Source organism: Rutidosis leptorrhynchoides, chromosome 3 (genome assembly GCF_046630445.1).
Source record: "Rutidosis leptorrhynchoides isolate AG116_Rl617_1_P2 chromosome 3, CSIRO_AGI_Rlap_v1, whole genome shotgun sequence".
NCBI lineage: Eukaryota > Viridiplantae > Streptophyta > Magnoliopsida > Asterales > Asteraceae > Rutidosis > Rutidosis leptorrhynchoides.
This window is the reverse complement of record NC_092335.1, coordinates 63,187,937-63,210,172: the sequence shown is the minus strand read 5'-3', so window position 1 is coordinate 63,210,172 and position 22,236 is coordinate 63,187,937. Positions and strand designations below refer to the sequence as shown.

The 22,236-nt window shown below is 32.3% G+C and overlaps 1 non-coding gene across 1 annotated transcript; it reads left to right on the top strand.

Moving 5' to 3' along the window:
* The first annotated feature begins 21,394 nt into the window (after window positions 1–21,394).
* Window positions 21,395–21,501, top strand: LOC139903485 (small nucleolar RNA R71). The gene has a single exon (XR_011778301.1). It is a non-coding gene; the product is annotated as a small nucleolar RNA R71 (small nucleolar RNA).
* Window positions 21,502–22,236: the final 735 nt, after the last annotated feature.

Genomic DNA, 22,236 nt, shown 5'->3' with positions numbered 1-22,236 from the left:
AATTTGATAAATAAAATCGTGCTATTACGTTCTTTCTTGTTTAGGATATTAATTTCATTCGAAACTCCATACGTACGAATTCTGGACCGTTACTCGCTTTACTAGAGGTCGAAAGGAGAATAAAAAGGCAAAGAGCTCCGAAACATAAGGGAAGATATAAAACTCGACGACAACACAGAAATCACAAACTGTGTATATTAATACGAATAGCAATATAAAGACACGGTATAATTAAGAATAGTATCCCCCAAAGTAATAGTAGAAGTAAACAGATTTTTCTGGTGAAAGATTGAAAAGAAGGATGACAGAAGTGATAATTAGAAAAATATCAAGGATTAGAACGGGATTAAGCATTTTCACAATCTTTTATAAGTATGAATGGAGGACGAAAGTATAGTGGTGAAGATAATGGAACGGTAGAGGTAAATTTATAAAGGGAGGAACCGACATAGAAAACGAGACAGATGACCGCATTTAATAAAGAGATCATAATTTCCTTAAATCCTGAAAAATCAGATATTATTCAGTTTATAAAGATTTTTTTTTAAATCCTTTGAATTCCAGAATTCAACCCTGATTACATCAAAAGCTAAGACAAATCTTTATCATTTCATTTCACTATTTTGTGATAGCCTCACTCGTACTCTTCGAATAATTGAATTATTTTATCTGTATTACTCAATAATGATAAAATTCTATTTATCAACTCATATTCGTCATGAAAACATTTCAATTGTTAACCATGACGACCACCTTCAAATTTCGGGACGAAATTTCTTTAACGGGTAGGTACTGTGACGACCCGGGAATTTCCGACCAAAATTTAAACTTAATCTTTATATGTTTCTGACATGATAAGCAAAGTCTGTAATGTTGAGTTACAAAATTTTTAAACTGTTTACATGGATTCAGAAAAACCTCCGACTATTCCCGACGATTCACGAACGATTGTGTGTAAATAAATATGTAAATAAATATATATATATGTAAATATAAATAAAGGTGTATATATTAATTTGAGTTAATATAATACTATTTAATCATTTGAATTAAACATATATACAAAATTAAATAAAATGTTATTCTACACACAATTAATATGTATGTTGTAATATATATAATATATATAAATATTAAATATCCAAATATGCCATTATATAATATAAGTATTACATAATTAATAATATGTAATAATAAAATAAATCACAAGTTAATATATGGTTATTACATTACTTTCATCATTATTATTAATGTTAGAATTAAAAGATAATATCTACATTAACAATATTATTAATTCTAATATAAAGTATATATATATATATATATATATATATATATATATATATATATATATATATGAAATTTAATATGTATAAGTTATTATAATGTTAATGTTATTAATATTGGTATTATTAATAATATTAATATTATTATAACTAATATTATTATTAGTATTATTATTACCATTTTTATTATTATTATCTTTATCAAACGTATTAAGATTATTATTTTGTTATTATTATTATTAGGATTTTTCTTTATATTTTCGGTATTATTATTAATGATATTATTATTATTATTCCTTAATACAATTTACATATAAAAATCTCATTCAGATACATTCAGTTGAACGTACTTATCTACTTTATATCCTTTTTCCAATTGATTAACAGCTCATGTACTCCTGTTTATTACTTTACTTTATGAGAGTTATGATAACTCATCCGTGATTCCTTGTCTCAATTACAACACTAACAAAGCCTTCCTATCTACTTTAATCAAGTGTTCGATTATTATAATATATATATATATATATATATATATATATATATATGTTCATACAATGATCAAAAGATAATAACCCATATTCTTCTTCTACCTCATCACAACCGACACCCATTTCATCCTCCTTCTCCTCCTTAGCTAAATCGTTCACCACCCGAAGCTCACAAGCCTCACTTGTTAATATCGCTAGCTGCTAATTTATGTTTCCTGGTAAAATTGAAACCCACAACCCATCTCCAAAAACAGGTTCAAATACTCGAATTAATTACTTGTTACAACCGAAATCCATTTGTTTTCTAATCTAACTATTTGACTTCTGATTTAGTTGAAAACAACTCTCGAAAAAGCCACTCAACAACCACCTACAATCACCTTTAACCTATTAAACAATCACCATTTTTTTCTGCTGTACAAGATGTTCTATTTTCTGTTTTCTCTTGATTTTGTTCGACACCCAAACAAAACCCACTTGGGTTTTCTAATGATCAAACAACCCTAATATCAATTTTTCTGTTTCATTCACCCAAAAACCAAACACCATACAAACGCCGCCTCCTGCTACCTTGAAAGCATCGATCACCTTGAACCACCACTTTTATTATAATGGAAACCATCGTCGAATAACCCATGCGTGCTGCTACTGCCACCTTTGGATATTTGTTTACGGTTCGAGCCCAACAAAACAAAACGATCACCATCACCCGGATCACTTCAGACACCATCATCTTCATTAAGTCGCCACCACTTCACCATTTGAACCACCATAAACCCTCGACAAAACTGTTGTATGAAGTGTTCCTGTTTTGGTTAAATAACGAGAAAGGCAAAACACTTGCTATTTATATTAGTTAATACAATAACAAGGATTAAAGGGGATGTATAAAGTTCATTGGATGTTGTTCGTGGAATCCAGCTGGAAGCCAAGTGATCGATTTTTTTTTATATATTGATCTGCTATATTTTTTTTACGCTTATTGAGTTGGGAAATATAAATGAGCCGAGTTCCTTTTATTATTGGATCGAATAATATGCCAACTTTTAGACTGTAATTAGATTTGGGCTTGAGTAAATGGTTGGGCCGTGTACTAGAACTGTTGGGCTGCTTTATCATATATAAACCACGAAGCCTTACAGCAACGATATTTTTTTTTATTATTATTCGGTTCCTGTAGTAAATAAGAAATTAATGATAATGATATACTATGTATATTGGGAGGATGTTACACGAAGGAAATGATGGTGTCGAGGAGATGAAAATGGTATGGTACATGATAAATAAATGATGGTGAAACAGTGAGATGATGCCAATGATGTGAATTATGATAATGATAGTAAACATCATGATGATGATTATGCTATGATAGTTGTGATATGATGATTAATGATGATTAAGATGGTGTATGTTAATGATGGTATAGTGATGATGATGAGTATGTCGATGATGATAATAGAAGTTAGGAATGATGATGATTCACGGTAATAGAAGAAACAGTGAGGTATAGTGTTATGATGATCATGATTCGGTTGTGATAATGATGATTTTCATAATGCATGATGATGACGAGTAAGATGATGTACGATATGATGTGACTATAATGCTAGTTTAAGATGATGACGAGTTAGTTAATAGTTTGATGATGGTACATGAGAATATGATGAATGAAGAAATTAAGGATGATGAATTAAGAGGAAGAAACAGAATATTAGGGGTTAAATAGATATTAGATTCTTAAAATTTCAGAAAAGCAAAGATAAAACAAGTGGTTTAGCGTTATGACAGCTTAACCGAGAGGTCGCGAGTTCGAGCCCGGGTAGAGGCGTTTATTTTTTTTAAAGGCCTATTACATTGAGGTAGTTTTTTTTAATAATATTATTATTATATTTATATTTATTATTATTATTATTATTATTATTATTATTATTATTATTATTATTATTATTATTATTATTATTATCATTATCATTATTATTATTATTATTATTATTATTATTATTATTATTATTATTATTATTATTATTATTATTATTATTATTATTATTATTATTATTATTAGTAAATTACTATTTTCAAAACTATCATTTTAACAAATAAATATGTTGTATATAAAAATATACTTATTACATATACTGTAACTATATTAATATTACATATACATTATATAATAAACCTAATAACATTGTTTACATAAATATTTAAATATAACAAATATATTACTAAATTAAATAAGTAAAATACATAAATTAGTTTAATTATTATTACATGTTAAATATATGTGTTAATATACATTAATGATATAGGTTCGTGAATCCGAGGCCAACCCTACACTTTGTTAATGTCGTCATATGTATTTTTTTACTACAAAATACAGTATGGTGAGTTTCATTTCATTTGCTCCCTTTTTAAATGCTTTTGCAATATATATTTTTGGGACTGAGAATACATGCACTGCTTTTATAACTGTTTTACGAAATAGACATAAGTAATCGAAACTACATTCTATGGCTGGATTATTAAACCGAATATGCCCCTTTTTAGTCTGGTAATCTAAGAATTAGGGAACAGACACCCTAATTGACGCGAATCCTAAAGATAGATCTATTGGGCCCAACAAGCCCCATCTAAAGTACCAGATGCTTTAGTACTTCGAAATTTATATCATGTCCGAAGGAGGATCCCGGAATGATGGGGATATTCTTATATGCATATTGTAAATGTCGGTTACCAGGTGTTCAATCCATATGAATGATATTTTTGTCTCTATGCATGGGACGTATGTTTATGAGAAATGGAAATATGAAATCTTGTAGTCTATTAAAATTATAAAATAATTATTTATGTTAAACTAATGAACTCACCAACCTATTGGTTGACACTTTAAAGCATGTTTATTCTCAGGTATGAAAGAAATCTTCCGCTGTGCGTTAGCTCATATTAGAGATATTACTTGGAGTCATTCATGACATATTTCAAAAGACGTTGCATTCGAGTCGTCGAGTTCATCAAGATTATTATTAAGTCTATTATAGTTAGATATATTATGAAATGGTATGCATGACGTCAACTTCCGATGTAATGAAAGATTGTCTTTTCAAAAACGAATGCAATGTTTGTAAAATGTATCATATAGAGGTCAAGTACCTCGCGATGTAATCAACTATTGTGAATCGTTTATAATCGATATGGACTTCGTCCGGATGGATTAGGACGGGCCATTAGAGTAGATCTCAACCTAGAGAACATATGTTGGTCAATAAATGTCTATCAAGCTAGGTCTGGTCATAGTGTATCACAATCCTAATGCTCGAGATCAATATACAAAAGTTTATCAAAAGTCATTTTAAAAAGTCAATTTTGACAATAGTTCATCAAAACTAGACGTGCCTTATATAAGGATTCATTTACTCGGTTGGTAATATTTAAAAATTCACTTTATCAATCTCGTAAACAAGTTGTTTAAATCTTAATTGTAGATTCAAAAGCAATTTCAATTAACGTCAATCATAATTCAGTCGATCATATCTTTTAATCCGTTCATCGAAACTATTCGCTATCTGAATGAAAAGTTATTGATTTTTCGCCAGCTTTCCAAAAACATGTATATCATATACCTTTTACCAGTAATATATGTATTTAATTCGTGATTCATTATAAACTGTTTAATGACGAAATTTAGCATACAAGCATATATAAATATATATACTCGAGCACTAGACATGGATACACAATTAATATATAAAAGATAAAATATGAGTGCTTACGTATCAATATTGAGATTCAATACTGTAGGAAAGTACGTAGACGTAACGAAGATGATAAACACTAGGTTTGATTCATAAATATACCCCCGAACATTACCCATAACCTCCTTGGCAATAACCCATAATTTCCTTAGCTCCATCCCGCTCGAAAACCATTTTGAAAGTGACACGCTCATAACCTCGTCGTAGTATTTTATGTATAATACTAATTAATAATATTAATAATAATAAAATTAATAATAATATTAATCTTATTAATAATAATAATAATAATAATAATAATAATCATAATAATTTATATAATATATATATATGAGAGAAGAGGTCGAGAGATAGATTGAGTAAAAAAAATGGCAGAAACGATCGAGCTTTATAATGTGGCCTGATATCAGACCCCATGCGATCGCATGGGGAATGTGAGGGAATTCCATGCGATCGCATGGATCCCTTTTCCAGCTCACATTGTTTTGATTTCTTCCTCGTCGACATAATATTATAATATAAATATATTAATTAATTTATATAATTAATTATATATTATATTAAATTCATGTGCATAGTTGACTTGTAATTTTCATCCCGATAAGTCGTACGTTGTCACTCGACTTCTGTCCCGGTTCAGGTTTTTCGAACGTCCTTTCGTATACTGAGAAAACTTGCATTTTACATTTTGGGATACGTACCTTTGTCAAAATATAGCCTTAAATTATCCCTAAACTATATCACTCGAAATATAATTTATACATTTGAGTGTTTTGGTCATTTACTTCTATAAATCAATGTCTCGTTATTTAATCAAGTATATCCAAATCCAAAACATTTTATATCTAGTTATATATTATATTTAATCATTTTAATATATATTTTTAATATTAATAAACATGTTTTAAATTACACATCGCAAGTTATTCATAGCTTTAATTCTAACAGTTAATATTTCTTATTATTGTATGTGTCCAAATTACGTTATTTAAATAAACACTTTACCATATATTTCGAATACCGTTAAAAAGGAATAATTTCTTAAATCAATGTGGACCTCACAACAGAGACTCGTAATAATATCATAATCCTTAAGGGACTCAGTAAATATCTTTTAATTCAATCGTTTAACATAACATTTTAACTTCGTAGTAAAATATATCAATCAGATAATCAAACCAATAAGTTTAATGCACAATATCGTTTACTTAACACTTTGTTACGTTTTCAAGTTATAGTATATGTATCTATTTACATATAATTGTTCGCGAATCGTCGAGAACAACTGAAAGATATTTGAATAATTCAAAATTTTGAGATTCAGTTTAACAGACTTTGCTTATCGTGTCAGAAATGTTAATAAAGATTAAGTTTAAATTTGATCAGAAATTTCCAGGTCATCACAACTTCCAAGTAGAATAATTATCCATATTCAGTAACCTCGGACATTTCGTACCACTTCCTGATTCACTCTCATCAAGGAGTAATCATTGAGTCATATTCGTAATGCTCTGAACTAACGGTGCGGCCAGAGCGTAATCATTTGAATTAAACATCTTAAAAATTTTACCAAAGGGTAAACCGTGCGGTTCAGGTTATCAATCGTACGTGTGATAGTATCAACCGTACGTGTGAAAGTATCAACCGTACATGTCACAGACTCAAGTGTACGTGTTACTACTTAATCAACAGAACCAAACACTAAGTAACAACCGTGCGTGTGACAATCACCCGTGTGATTACTCGTACGTGTCACAATCAACCGTTTGATCACTCGTGTGATCAAACTGTAGTCACTTAACCTCAAAAGGTTATGCTAACCCGTGTGTGTGAGTTCACGAGTGACGATCAACCGTGTGGTCAACCGTGCGTGTGATCAAAAATTTTGACCCACTCGTGTGAGCTGCTGTTCAGCTCAAATCACCCAAAAACCCTAAAAATTGATGTTAAACCGCAATTTCTTCGTCCAAAAGCTGGATTAGCACTAAACAAACATAAACACACTCTCTAATTACAATTACACATGTAAAAATGATTCTTTTTTAATTAAAATCACTTTTATCTCAAAAACCCAAATAATAAACCCTATTAATCATCAAAAATCACTTGATGATGTTGAAATCTGATGTTAAAGCGAAGGGGTACAATATAGTTATATTTTTTTTACTACAAAATACTATTAAATACGATACAATTTTACACAAGTTATTTATTTATTTATAGAGTGGAAATACCTAAACCTTGCTACAACACTTATAGGCAGTGTACCTAATCGTACAGTAGTGTAGTTTTTAGTAAGTCCGGTTCGTTCCACAGGGATCTTTAGCCAAGTTTAACGTTATATTTTTAAAAACTATATTTGTAAAAATATAAATATATATAAATAGTTTTATTATTATAAAAAAGGGTTTTTTTTACCGTTTAATGACCGATTTGTCGATTTTAAAACTTAAGACTCAGTTAAAACCTAATGTAAAATATTAAAAATAAATATAACTTAATTTTAAGCGTAAAGTAAATAACGATAATGAAATTGCGATAAAAATGCAATAAATAAAATGACGATAAATAAAATGGCGATAATTAAAAAGTACGATAATTAAGAGTGCATTTAAATAAAATGACAGTAAATAAAAGTGCAATAATTAAAAGTGCAATTAAATATGAAATAAAGGAATTATGCTTATTTAAACTTCCGTAATCATGATGTTCGACGTGTTGTTTTTAGTTTAGTACCATGGGTTAATTGTCCTTTATCCGGGATTATTTGATATGTCCATACGGTTTTGTCCATAATAGTCCATCAGTCATAAATATAAAGTGCGAGAGTCTTCGTCAAATTATCCTTATACCCGAAGTCAAATATTCCAACTAATTGGGGATTCGAATTGTAACAAGGTCTTAATACTTTGTTTAATGAATACACTAGGTTATCGACTGCGTGTAATCCAAGGTTTTATTACTTTGTTAACAATTACACCAATTACCCTTGAATGTAATCCACCCCTGTTTCAACTAGTCCATTAATTATTAATCCAGTTCCGTGTCCGGTAAAATGAATAATTATTGGTATTTATAGATATCCCGCCCACCGTACCCAGTCAAGCGTATGTGGTTATATATAAATATGTCAAATTATAAGTATATATATTAAATTAACGAGGTATCATTTAGTTAATATAAAGCCTATTAATAGCCCATAGTCTAATTTCCACAAGTGTCGTTCTTTTATCCAAACCCCAATTATGGTACAAAGCCCAATTACCCAATTTTAATATTTAGCCCAACATCACGATTACTTTGGCTTAAATTAGCATAACAATAACTTAGCTACGAGACATTAATTTAAAAAGGTTGAACATAACTTACAAAGATTAAAAATAGCGTAGCGTTACACGGACAGAATTTCGACTTACACCCTTACAACATTCGCTAACATACCCTTATTATTAAAATTAAAATTAAAATTAAAATTAAAATTAAAATTAAAATTATAATATATCACAAAACTGCTTTTTATAGAGATGTGGTCAGATATTGTTCACCATACGATCGCATGAGATTTAGGCCTCCGGGCCATGCGATCGCATGACCTCTTTTTCCAGCTCACATGAGTTTGTTTCCTAGCTTGCCGACGGTTTAATAAATAAATAAATATATAAATAATTTTAAGAATTATTTAAATATTATATTATATTTATGTGCATAGTTGACTTGTAATTTTTAGTCCGTTGCGTCGAGCGTTGAGAGTTGACTCTGGTCCTGGTTCCGGATTTTCGAACATCCTTGCGTACAATTTAATATCTTGTATTTTTGCATTTCGCGTCTTGTACTCTTGTAATTTTGAGATGTTTCTCATCAATAATTTGAACCACTTTGATTGTACTTTGTACTTTTTAGCTTTTTGGTCGTTTGCGTCTTCAATTCGTTAAATCTTTCTTTTGTCTTCACCTTTTATTATTTAAACGAATATCACTTGTAAATAGAACAATTGCAACTAAAAGCTTGTCTTTCTAGAGGGATAATGCTATGAAATATATGTTCGTTTTTAGCATTATCAAATATTCCCACACTTGAGCGTTGCTTGTCCTCAAGCAATATGGTCTTGAAATAAAAATACTAGAATCACTTCTTTATTCTTCACAATTTGTACATCAGTGATTTCTATACGGCGGTATGAACAATGGTAGTAACGTTGTGGTTTACAGTCCCACATGACTATGAAAATTTAGATCCTTAAGGAAATTGGATCTTTATGAAAACATTTGATCTTTTGAAAATTCAATCTAGCTTTTACCCTAGATAAGTTTTTCGGAATAACCCTTCACCGGTGTTTGCAAATTGTTTTGTGGGTTTGGTGGGTTTCAGATTTGAAAATTTTAGCTCAAAACTTATGGTTTTGTGTCACCCACTTGCTAACCTTGTTTTGGAAAAGCAACACGTCCAGTATACTTGCTCCGTATATTACCTTTCGGTAAACTACCGTCCCGTTGTAAAGGAAAGCGTTGAACAAGCAACTGTTAAGGTAATGTCCCGTGACATGCTTTTAATTATGGTCTATAACGTGTCGGATGCAATTACTATCCTTTGTAGGAGCAATAGTAAAGATCACCCTATAGTTTTTCAGTCTGGCACAAGGTCATGTCTTTGACCATGCTATGCAACCACCGTTCTTACGGTTGACACCCGATTTGATTCAGGTGACCTAATGAATTCCAGGTGAATTCCTAGGATTTTACGTTCAATGGTAATGAACGCATTGAAAATAGGATTTTCAGAAAACAAATCGGTTTGTAATTTTGATCAAAATATTTTCTCGTTCAAGCTCGAGTTTATATATCATCGAATTTCATGAGTTTGTAATTCTCAATCTTTAAAAGTCAATCTCTAGGATTGAGTCATATCAGGCTTAAAAGCTGATTTTTGATCTTTTAAGGAGATTATCCTTTCTGGGGATCTGATTCATTAGTCTTATAAAGCTAATTTGCACGGCGCCCTCCCCATTTTACGAGACAGATCCTCTCATGGTTAGGATAAGTCTGACCACTTGGCGACCCTGTTTGATGCTGAGGTCCGTAGATTTCCAGCTGATTTTCGAGAAAACTTTTCAAGGTTTTTCGTAGACTCTACAAATGGTCTGGACGACAACTTCCTGACCTAAATCAAGAAGCGCGTGTCTTTTTCGGAAGACTTTACTTCCTTTTAATGATGGAATTGATTCATCGTGTAGATCCATCTTTCTTTCAAATATATTATAAGAAATTGGGTAAAACTGATAAAATTGTCCAAAACAAAGTATCTTCAGTTATTTGTACAAAAATATGTGATATATGTTTTAAATAACTTGGTAAATTTTTTCCACACTTGGCTTTTATTTTCCTTTCTTTGCCTTTTTATTGTCCTCTATTCCATTTTAAATGAATTCTAACATTTTGGGTTGTTTCTCAATTTATGTCCTTTCTGAGGTAACAATAATTTCGGTGTTAACACCTAGTTTTACCGTTCATAAATATGTATAAACATGATTTTGAATTTATTTATTTGAAAATTTTGAAAATTTTTACTAGAATTGGGTAGTCAGTATATAAGACTAGGGCTGTTTTTTATTATCAGAGAGCACTAGATTCTAATACAACTACTGCGTTACTAGTATTTTTAATGGTAACCAAGTGTATAAGTTAAAATTTTAAAAAATCCGAAAGAATTTAACCCCTTCCTTAAGATCTTGCAATGCCCTCATTTGCAAGAAATCAGTAACAATTTAAAATATTGAGGGTGATTAGCGTAGAAAAATGATTAAATTTTACCAAAGTTTCCAAACATATTGGCGTTTGTTTGTTGAATGATAAATGGTGTACATCATTTGTTCATTCCGTCTTGTTGTTACATCACATTTGTTTTTCATTTTTTCGTCAAAATTAGTAGCTTTTGCTGAACTTAATGTCAGTCTTTGAAAATGCGCTGTTTTACCCTGTTATGTACAATTGACAATATACATACATACAAATATAAACATGCATGGTAATTTGAAATGGGACTTAAAATCCCACTTTCAAATCAAATATGAAATATTAGTACAACATAATAAAAATATTAAACATTACAATAAAAGTATCAATATTTGTATGTTTAAACATAAATAAATAAAAATCATAAAAAGATAAAAATCATAAAAATCACCAACGGAACTATATCAATCTGGATAGGGGGTTCCAGTTCATGTCGTCGGTCGGGTTCCATGGTTGGTGATAGGTGTACTGGTAGGCCTGGTTAGGGTCGTAGAGAGTATATGGTGGTCTCATCTCGGGCTGGTCTGGAGGATAGTAAGCGGGTCGGGTCGGTACGTAATGATCCTGAGGTGATAGCCGGCTCATGATCTGACGCTGATGATTTTCCCATCTATCATGCTGTCGTTGCCTGGAATGCTCGTAATCATTCCGGGCTTGCCACTGCTCGTACCTTCAATGCCTCTCCTCGTTTGTCATTTCTACCTCATCTACATGCTGGTAGACGTCAGTCATAGCCTCCCTAATGATATCTCTAATGTCATCTGCTTCCTCCATTTCCTCATCTGAACCTCTCTCTACATGAGGATGATTACCAACATATGGTATTGCCTGATTGCGTCTGCTCTTTAATACCTTAGCACCCTAATAGACCCTCAATCCTAAAGGCTCAACATGTTCCCTACATACCAAAAGTGGACCCCCTTGATCCCTATCTACACCCAAATACTCTCCAATGAGAGTAACAAAAATACCTCCTCCTATTATTCCCCCTTCCTGTATTCCTTCCACCATCTTAGACAAATAAAAACCAACACAGTAAGGGATATTAACAAAGCCTATTGGGTCTTGAATACACTTCAGGTAAAATAAATCATGTAAGGTCATTTTCTCCTTGTTGTGACCTCTCTGTGTAATCGAGTTAGCCAGAAATCTATGAATTATATGAAGCTCGGCTCTGTGAATATGTAAGTAGGTATGTGTTCCTTTCCGCCCAAAAACATTAAAATCTGACATACGCCTCCAGACGGCGTTAGCATCAAAATTCCTATCTACCCTTTCACCATGATAAATCAAATTCATACAATCGGGTAGTAGTAATTCATGGAGGTATATATCTGTAAAGCCCTGGCCATGTCCAGCATGGACATCCTGTACATCCTACGGCCAAGTATAAATCTAAGAAAACTTCTATCATCTAACCTATCTACATCCGCATTAAGTGAAATAGTACTCATAAGCTCAATGCACCATTCCTTATATACAGGCCTACGAATGGTGAATAAACGTTCCCAATCGGGAAAAAAAGAGCTGCCATACCTTTGGATCAAATGCTGTCTAACTGAGTTAGCAAGTTGGACCCTTTCCAAAGGCTCCCAATGGATTACCCTCGGCACTTCTACATTTTTCGGTACCAGTTTGAATTTGTTACTTTGATATGTTGGGTAATCTTTCCAGCTTCGATCAAATCTCAAATTGGGATGCAACTGTTCTTCATGAATCGTTGGGTGAGCTACTATCGGATGCATCAGAAATACTACGTAAGCATCAACATATTCTTGATGCGGATCATAATAAGGTACGTGTTGATCAGGTTGTTGTTATTGTTCCTGTGGTTGCTCCGGTTCATATTGCATTTCCGGTTCAGGTTCTGGAGCAGGTTGTCTAGATGATGATGATGCACCATCAGTATTAGTGAATCTCTGCAAAACACATTAAACATAAATTTTGTGCATCCAAATATGCATTAGTGTTAGCAAAATAACAACTTGAAACAATTACAATAACATGTTTAATCAAAATTAAACTTATACACATTTTCACAATTTTAACAATTCTACACTTTTTCAAATAAGCATATATGAAAATGTTTACAAAGTTCATAAGCATTCAACTCAAATAACATGTTAAAATAACCATTACTAGCAATTAAACAAGTTTCAAATGGCATTTACATCAATTTAATCAAGTTCATGAATTTTATACCTAAAAAGTCCACTTTAATTCTCAAAAATCATGTTTAGGATTAAAGTTTGGATCATTTAGCTACCTAAACATGTTACACTACTTAATTTAGCAATAATTCATGACAAAAATCGGCCATAACCTGTTTATATCAAAAAGCCCCAAATTGCTCAAGAACACAAACCCTAGAATCCTAAAAATTTTGAAGTTTTTGGCTTCAAATCATGTTAAATGGCATCAATCTAGGTTATACATGCATAAAATACTAACAATTTAAATCTAATTACACTAGAAATTAACAAAATCAAATTAGGAAAATTATAGCTCAAGAACACTAAAAATCAAATTTAAAGAGGTTTATGGGTGAAATTGTTACTCTTCTTCATAAACTTCTTATCAAATTCATGTTTAGAGCGGATTATAGCGAGAAATTTGGTTGATTTTGGTGAAAAATTGATGATTTTAGGGTGATATGTGTGTGTGTTTTCGTATATGTGTGTGTGTTTGTGGAGTGACAGAAGCAGCAGCTCGATGAACTTATCATTCTGACCTAAAATTAGGCCTCATGCGATCGCATGAGGTTGCAGTGTAAACCCCATCCGATCGCATGGGGTCCGGGTTTTTTTTTTTTTTTAATAAAGACCATTACTAATAAAACATATTAAAAAAAATTAAAATTTTATTTCTTTTTAGGATGAGGGCGTTTCGGATCGTTGTCCTAGTCCGTCCCTCGATAAAATTTTAAAAATTTGTCACGTTTTAAGCGCGGTTTTAAAATAAAGATTTTTGGGGTTTTTTTTTTAATGTTTTTGGCATACTTTAATTCAATAAGATTAAAAATAATGATAATAAAAGTTATCGTCCCTCCCTTGGGTAGAGCAATTTCGGTTCAACGACCTAGTTTTCAACTCACGACGAATTTTAAATATCAAATTTTAAACTTAATGAAATAAAGTAAATTTTTGTTTTTAAATTCATACCAAACTTAAATTTAAAATGCATAAAATTAAAAATGTATTAAAAATTCACACCAAACTTATATTATATTTTTGTTTTTATACATACAAATTTATATTAAAAATATTAATTTTTTAAATATTTACAAACTTAAATATATTGATTTTAAAAAGTTTACAATATTAATTAAATATGTATATATTAATTTTAAAAACATGGTAAAAATTAAAAATTAAAAATCTTTTTGGTCTTTTATCCCATTTTAATCAATCAAATATTATCAAAAATATACGCCCCTCTTTTCGGTAAAGTAATTTCGGTTCCATAACCCAGTTTTACTCCTGACGAATTTTTGAAATATTTTGAGTTGATTTATTAAAGATATTTATACCTTAAGAATAAACGGTAAATTTCGCAGTGATGTAATAAATTTTTGTATGATATCAATAATTTCGGTTACGCATACCTAATTTTATTGAATACCAATTTAATACTTTATAGCGAACGATTCAGTGTTTATTATCAAAAGGTTAAAAGTAATAAAAATAAAAATAAAAACTGTACATACTTACCTGTGAGAAAGAATTCTCAGAGACCTGCTTTTGCCGACTAATAGGAGAGTCATGTGATTTGGTTCTCCATAGCTACGTAAGCATAACCTCGAATCTTCAATATCTTTTCTTCTAAACATATAAACGGTCCTTCTCTGCATAGAGTAACAAATTCGGTATTTGAATATGTTTGATTATTTGAACATTTACCTTCGTGTGACCATTTTCCGCATTTATAACATCTTTCAAGGTGTCGTGCTCTTCTTTTTGTTGCGGATTTTGATTTTCCTTTTCCAAAATGTATCTTATGATGATCTTTTCTAAGTTCTTTTCTTACTCCGTCCATTTTGCTTCTTATTAATGATACCAGTTTACTCGGAAGTGTGTCATTATTACGTTTAGTAATCATAGCATGTAGCATTAGACCATGGTTCAGATCAAAGGAATTCTTCATCTCGTAAAACCTAAAAAAAATAAAAATTCAGAATGGGGGGAGAAGACTAGTTCTTTAGGGTCTGCTAGGGAAAGACCATTCGGATTCCATTCTCGGAAACTTCACGAAAACGGAATATCTAACTCTAACAGAAATATAAATAACCCTAAATAGATTCGATTCTCCCCATACTTAGTTAGATTTGGTGTCGAAATTGTGATTAACTTCGTTTTCAATTGGACTATCAACAACTTGTATATCTTTGACTTTTACTTCAAGCCAATTGTTGATTTTCTCTGTAACTTTCACAAATTCAACTAACATTGCCTTTTCTTTTGGCGATAAATTGGATACTAATCGGTTACATAACTTAAAGTTCCCCTTAATCCTAGCATCGTGAATCCGTTTATAAAGTTTCTTCGTTGAACTGTTAAAAACGGGTTCATCTAATTTCGTATCATCAATGAGGTTCTTTGTTATCGGATCATCATTAAGTGTTTCTTCATCTTCCCCACACTTATGCGTTTTTATTGGTTTAACAGTTTTGGTTGGTGGAGATCTAAACTTTTGGTTCACAAAGGTGATCGATTTATCACCATCCCTAAGTTTCATTCTACCTTCTCTTACATCAATGAACGCCTCGGTGGTTGCTAAAAATGGGCGACCTAAAATTAGAGGAATATCAAGGTTTTCCTCCATATTAATAACTATGAAGTTTGCAACAAAGGTCAAACTTCCCACGTTAATAAGTAGATTATTTGCTATTCCAACCGGGTGTTTAATGGTTAGGTCAAATGATTGAACACCTATTTTGGTTGGTTTTAATTTACCCATACATAATCTTTTGTATAAGGAAAGAGGCAGAATATTTGCACTTGCTCCTAAATCTGCGAGTCCATTATATATAGCACCATCATTAAGCAACCAATAAATGATAAATTCACCCGGGTCTCCTTCTTTAGTAAGTCGAGTTGGTTTGTTAATCTTTTTCGGGTGTTCTTTTCTTGGTTCTTTCACTTCTATTTGAACTTCTTGTTCACATTTTTCTTCGTTTCTTGGAATGGGAGGTTTGTATAAGAATTTTTCTTCATCACTCCAATTTGAATCCTCCCTATTTTCCAATTTGGATTTTTCATATGTTGTTGATAACATATTTATGTTTTCATTTTGAGGGTTTTCTTGAGTGGTGAAATTATGATTGACTTCATTGTCAACTTCCATCGGACCATGTATGTAATGTTTAATTCTGTGACCATTAACTTTAAATTCAATCCCATTTAAATTTATTAACTCTATTGTTCCGTATGGGAAAACTCTTTTGACTATGAATGGTCCAGACCATCTTGATTTCAATTTTTTAGGAAATAGCTTGAATCGTGAATTGAAAAGAAGAACTCTGTCTCCTTCTTTAAATTCTTTTGAACTTCTGATTCTTTTATCATGCCATTTCTTCGTTCCTTATAGATTAACAAATTTTCATATGCTTCATGTCTTAATTCTTCTAATTCGTTTAGTTGACTTAATCGTAGACATCCAGCTTCATGTAAATCAAGATTACATGTCTTCAAAGCCCAAAATGCTTTGTGCTCAATTTCTACTAGAAGATGACATGTTTTTCCGTAAACGAGTCTAAAAGGTGTGGTTCCAATTGGAGTTTTGTAGGCTGTTCTAAAAGCCCAGAGTGCATCCTCCAATTTCATGGACCATTCCTTCGGATTTGATCCTACGATTTTCTCTAGAATACGTTTTAAAGCTCGGTTGGTATTTTCAACTTGTCCACTTGTTTGTGGATGATAAGCGGTTGAGATTTTATGAGTTACTCCATATCTTTTGAGAACTTTCTCAAGTTGATTATTACAGAAATGAGTACCCCAATCACTTATTAAAGCTTTCGGTGTTCCGAACCTAGCAAAAAGACGTTTTAAAAAGTTGACTACAACTCGTGCATCGTTAGTTGGGAGAGCTTGTGCTTCCGCCCATTTAGATACATAATCAATGGCAACGAAAATGTAGAGATTATTATGAGATTTTGGAAATGGACCCATAAAGTCAATACTCCAAATGTCAAATACTTCACATACTTGAATGACATTTTGTGGCATTTCATCACGTTGACTTATTTTTCCGGCCCTTTGACAAGCATCACAGGATTTGCAAAGAAGTTGTGCATCTTTAAAAATTGTAGGCCAATAGAATCCAGTATCGTAAACTTTTCTTGCTGTGAGTTGAGACCCATAATACCCTCCTGTTGGTCCTGTGTGACAATGGTTTAAGATTTGACTAGCTTCATTTCCGAATACACATCGGCGTATTTTTCCTTCGGGACAACTTTTAAACAAATGTGGATCTTCCCAGAAATAGTGTTTTATATCACTAAAGAATTTCTTTCGTTTTTGGTACGATAATCCTTTTTCAAGGAATCCACATACTAAGTAGTTTGCATAGTCTGCAAACTATGGAATTTCACTATAATCTATCTTCAATAAATATTCATCAGGAAAGTTATCTTGTATGGCCGATTCATTGAGAACTTCTAATTCAGGATTTTCAAGACGAGAAAGATGATCAGCGGCGAGATTTTCTGCTCCCTTTTTATCTCGGATTTCAATATCGAACTCTTGTAAGAGTAAGATCCAACGGATTAATCGTGGTTTAGCATCTTGTTTTGAAAATAGGTATCTAAGAGCAGAATGGTCAGTATAGACCACCGTTTTAGCTAGAACGAGATATGAACGAAATTTGTCAAAAGCAAAGACAATAGCAAGGAGTTCTTTCTCAGTAGTTGTGTAATTCGTTTGTTCTCCTTGTAATATCTTACTAGCATAATAAATAGGTTGAAATTGTTTTTCAATCCTTTGTCCTAAAACGGCTCCCATTGAAAAATCACTTGCATCGCACATGAGTTCAAATGGTAGATTCCAATTTGGAGTTATCATAGTCGGCTCATTGGTGAGTTTTTCTTTAAGAATATTAAAAGATTTGATGCATTCATCCGAAAATATGAATGGAGCATCTTTTTCTAGGAGTTTATTCATAGGAGTGGCAATTTTAAAAAAATCTTTTATGAAACGTCGGTAAAAACCGGCATGCCCTAGAAAACTCCTAACTCCTCTAATATTGGTGGGATGTGGAAGTTTAGTAATTACATCTACTTTAGCTCTATCCACTTCAATTCCTTCCTTTGAAATTTTATGACCAAGAACGATGCCTTATTTAACCATGAAATGGCATTTCTCCCAATTAAGAACTAGATTTGATTGTTCGCATCTAATAAGCATTCGTTCAAGATTAACTAGACATGTTTCAAATGTATCACCGAAGACTGAAAAGTCATCCATGAAAATTTCCATGCATTCTTCTATCATGTCGTGAAAAATCGCCATCATGCACCTTTGAAATGTTGCAGGGGCGTTGCAAAGTCTAAATGGCATGCGTTTATAAGCAAAAGTACCATAAGGGCACGTGAATGTGGTTTTCTCTTGATCTTCGGGTGCTATTTGAATTTGAAAGTATCCGAAAAAACCATCAAGAAAACAATAGTAACTATTTTCGGCTAATCTTTCCAACATTTGATCAATGAAAGGTAAGGGAAAGTGATCTTTTCTGGTGGCATCATTTAATTTTCTATAATCAATACAAACACGCCATCCTGTTACAGTCCTAGTAGGAATAAGCTCGTTTTTCTCATTTGTGATGACAGTCATGCCACCCTTCTTAGGTACGCATTGAACTGGGCTTACCCATGGACTATCAGAGATTGGATAAATTAAACCTGCATCAAGCAGTTTAATAATTTCTTTCTTAATAACATCTTGCATATTAGGATTTAGTCTTCATTGGCATTGCACATACGTTTTATGACCTTCTTCCATAAGGATTTTATGTGTGCAATACGAAGGGACTTATTCCTTTAATATCATGTATCTTCCATGCAATAGCTGGTTTATGAGCTTTTAGCACAGAAATGAGTCGAGATTTTTCATTTTCAGTAAGAGAAGACGATATTATTACAGGTAATTCAGATTCACCATGTAAATAAGCATATTCCAAATGGTTTGGAAGTGGCTTTAACTCTAATGTCGGTGGTTCTTCTATCGATGATTTGTATCGATATATGTCTTCTTCTTTTAGCATTTGAATTTCTTCTGTTGTTGGTTCATATCCATTAGCCATAAGTGTAGCTAACATTTTAGCTTCTTCAATTGGTTCAGTTCCTTCTCCTAAAGAACATTCTCCTGTTCCTTGTAATTCTGGAAATTCTTCTAACAATTCTGCATGTGAATCTATAGTTTGAATATAATAACATGTATCATCTGCAGATTGCGGTTGTTGCATTGCTCTATCAACAGAAAAGGTAACACTCTCGTCCTCTATACTTAGGGTCAGTTTCTTACCAAACACGTCTATTATTGCTTTAGCCGTGTTTAAGAATGGTCTTCCTAATATGAGAGGAACTCGAGAATCTTCTTCCATATCCAGAATAACAAAATCTACTGGAAATACTAAAGTACCAACTTTAACTAGCATGTTCTCCATTATCCCTCTAGGATATTTTACCGATCAATCTGCTAGTTGTATGCTTATTCGTGTTGGTTTCAATTCTCCAAGGTCTAGTTTAGCGTATAGTGAATACGGCATTAGTTTATACTAGCACCTAAGTCTGCCAATGCTTCTATTGAACTAAGACTACCCAGAAAATATGGAATTGTGAACCTTCCTGGATCAGATAATTTTTCTGGTATCTTATTCAATAGTACTGCAGAACAATTTGCATTCATAGTAACAGCCGAGAGTTCTTCCATTTTCTTTCTATTTGTGATTAGATCTTTCAAGAATTTGGCATATCTTGGCATTCCTGAAATCACATCAATGAAAGGAAGATTGACATTTATTTGTTTAAACATATCCAAGAATTTGGATTGCTCGGCTTCAAGTCTTTCTTTTCTCATTTTACTCGGGTAAGGAAGTGGTGGTTGGTATGGTTTTACATAAGATTTAGCCTTAACCGTGTTATCTTCATTAACCTTTTCAACTACCGGTTCTGTTTCCTTATCTTGCTCAGATTGTGGTTCTTGTGGAGTAGGAATAGAGTCATCAGAAATTATAGGTATTTCAGGTGGTTTAAGTGTAATACCACTTCTTGTGATAATGGCTTTAGCTGTTTCATTCCGGGGGTTAGCATTTGTATCACTATGTAGACTTCCCGATTTTCTTTCACCTATTAATCTTGCTAGGTTGCTCACTTCTTGTTCCAAGTTTTGAATAGAAGCTTGTTAATTTCTAAATACTTGAGCATTTTGTTCATTGGTTTGTTTCTGAGATGTGAAAAACTGTGTTGGAGATTCAACTAGCTTCGACATCATATCTTCTAAATTTGGCTTTTATCATCGGTTTGTGGTGGTTTATTTTGAAAAATAAGTTTTTGCTGATTGTAAGTATTATTAGGTACTTGTTGGTTGCTAGGACCTTGTTGGTTGTTATATGGAACATTTCGGTTTTAATTCTGGTTTTGATTGTAAATTGGTCTTGGCGGTTGATAATTATTCTGATAATTATTTCCAGGCCTTTGGTTCATGTATAAAACATTCTCTCTTTGTTCCATTGTTTGTTCAATACTGAGACAATCTTTTGTCAAATGTAGTCCTCCACACTGCTCACAACTAATTCGTATTGAGTGAATATCCTTAGTCATCGTTTCCATTCGTCTCTCGACAGCATCTATCTTTGTGAAAATGGAATCTAAGTCATGGCTAGAATCGGCTCTAGCTGCTTTAGATGATCTAACGATATATTTTTCTTGGTGCCACTCATGTGAGTGGGAAGCAGTGTTATCAATAATTTTGTAAGTGTCAGTTGCGGTTTTCTTCATAATGGAACCACCAGCTGCTATATCGATGTCTTTTCGTGTAGTGATGTCACATCCTTGGTAGAATATTGGTACTATTTGTCAAGTGTCTAAACCATGTTGTGGGCATCCTCTTAATAACTTTCCAAATCTTGTCCACGCTTCATATAGAGTTTCATTTGGCTTTTGTGTGAATGTAACAATTTCTCCTTGAAGTCTTACGGCTTTAGATGCCGGAAAGAATTGTTTAAGAAATTTTTCAACTAAGACATCCCATGTATCAATCGTCCCTTCAGGTAACGATTCTAACCAATCTTTGACTTCTCCCTTTAAAGTCCAGGGAAATAATATGAGATATATTTGTTCATTCTCAACTTCTCGAATTTTAAATAAAGTACAGATCCTATTAAAGGTACGAAGATGTTCGTTTGGATCTTCCTTTGGCGCACCACTAAATTGGCATTGATTAGTTACTATGTGTAGGATTTGTCCTTTGATTTCATAATCTGACGCATTAATGTCTGGTTGAGTAATTGTGTGACCTTGGCCAGTACGTTTAGCTCTCATTCGGTCTTCCATACTTAGAGGTTCCAGATTTTTCATTATTGAAATGGTTGAATCTGAATCACTAGAGGATTCTGATTTAATGGGTTGTTCCTCGACAATCTCTGTTTGAATGATTGGTGGTTCCGGAGGAAAGATTAATGGTTCAGGATCTCTGAATTGTCCCTGAATATCTTCCGGGTTCTCAATTGTGAGGCCGGGTTCAAAAAATGGATTATCGGAAATTTGAATTGGAGTACTTGGTCGACTATATGACGATTCTAAAGAAAAATCAACGGCGACAATATTGGCTAGATGTCTTGATCGAGTTATAGGTGGTGAACGTATAAAAGGTGGTGAACGTTTTGCTCGGTGCATTCACTGAATATCCTATTAGTTATAAAAGATAAA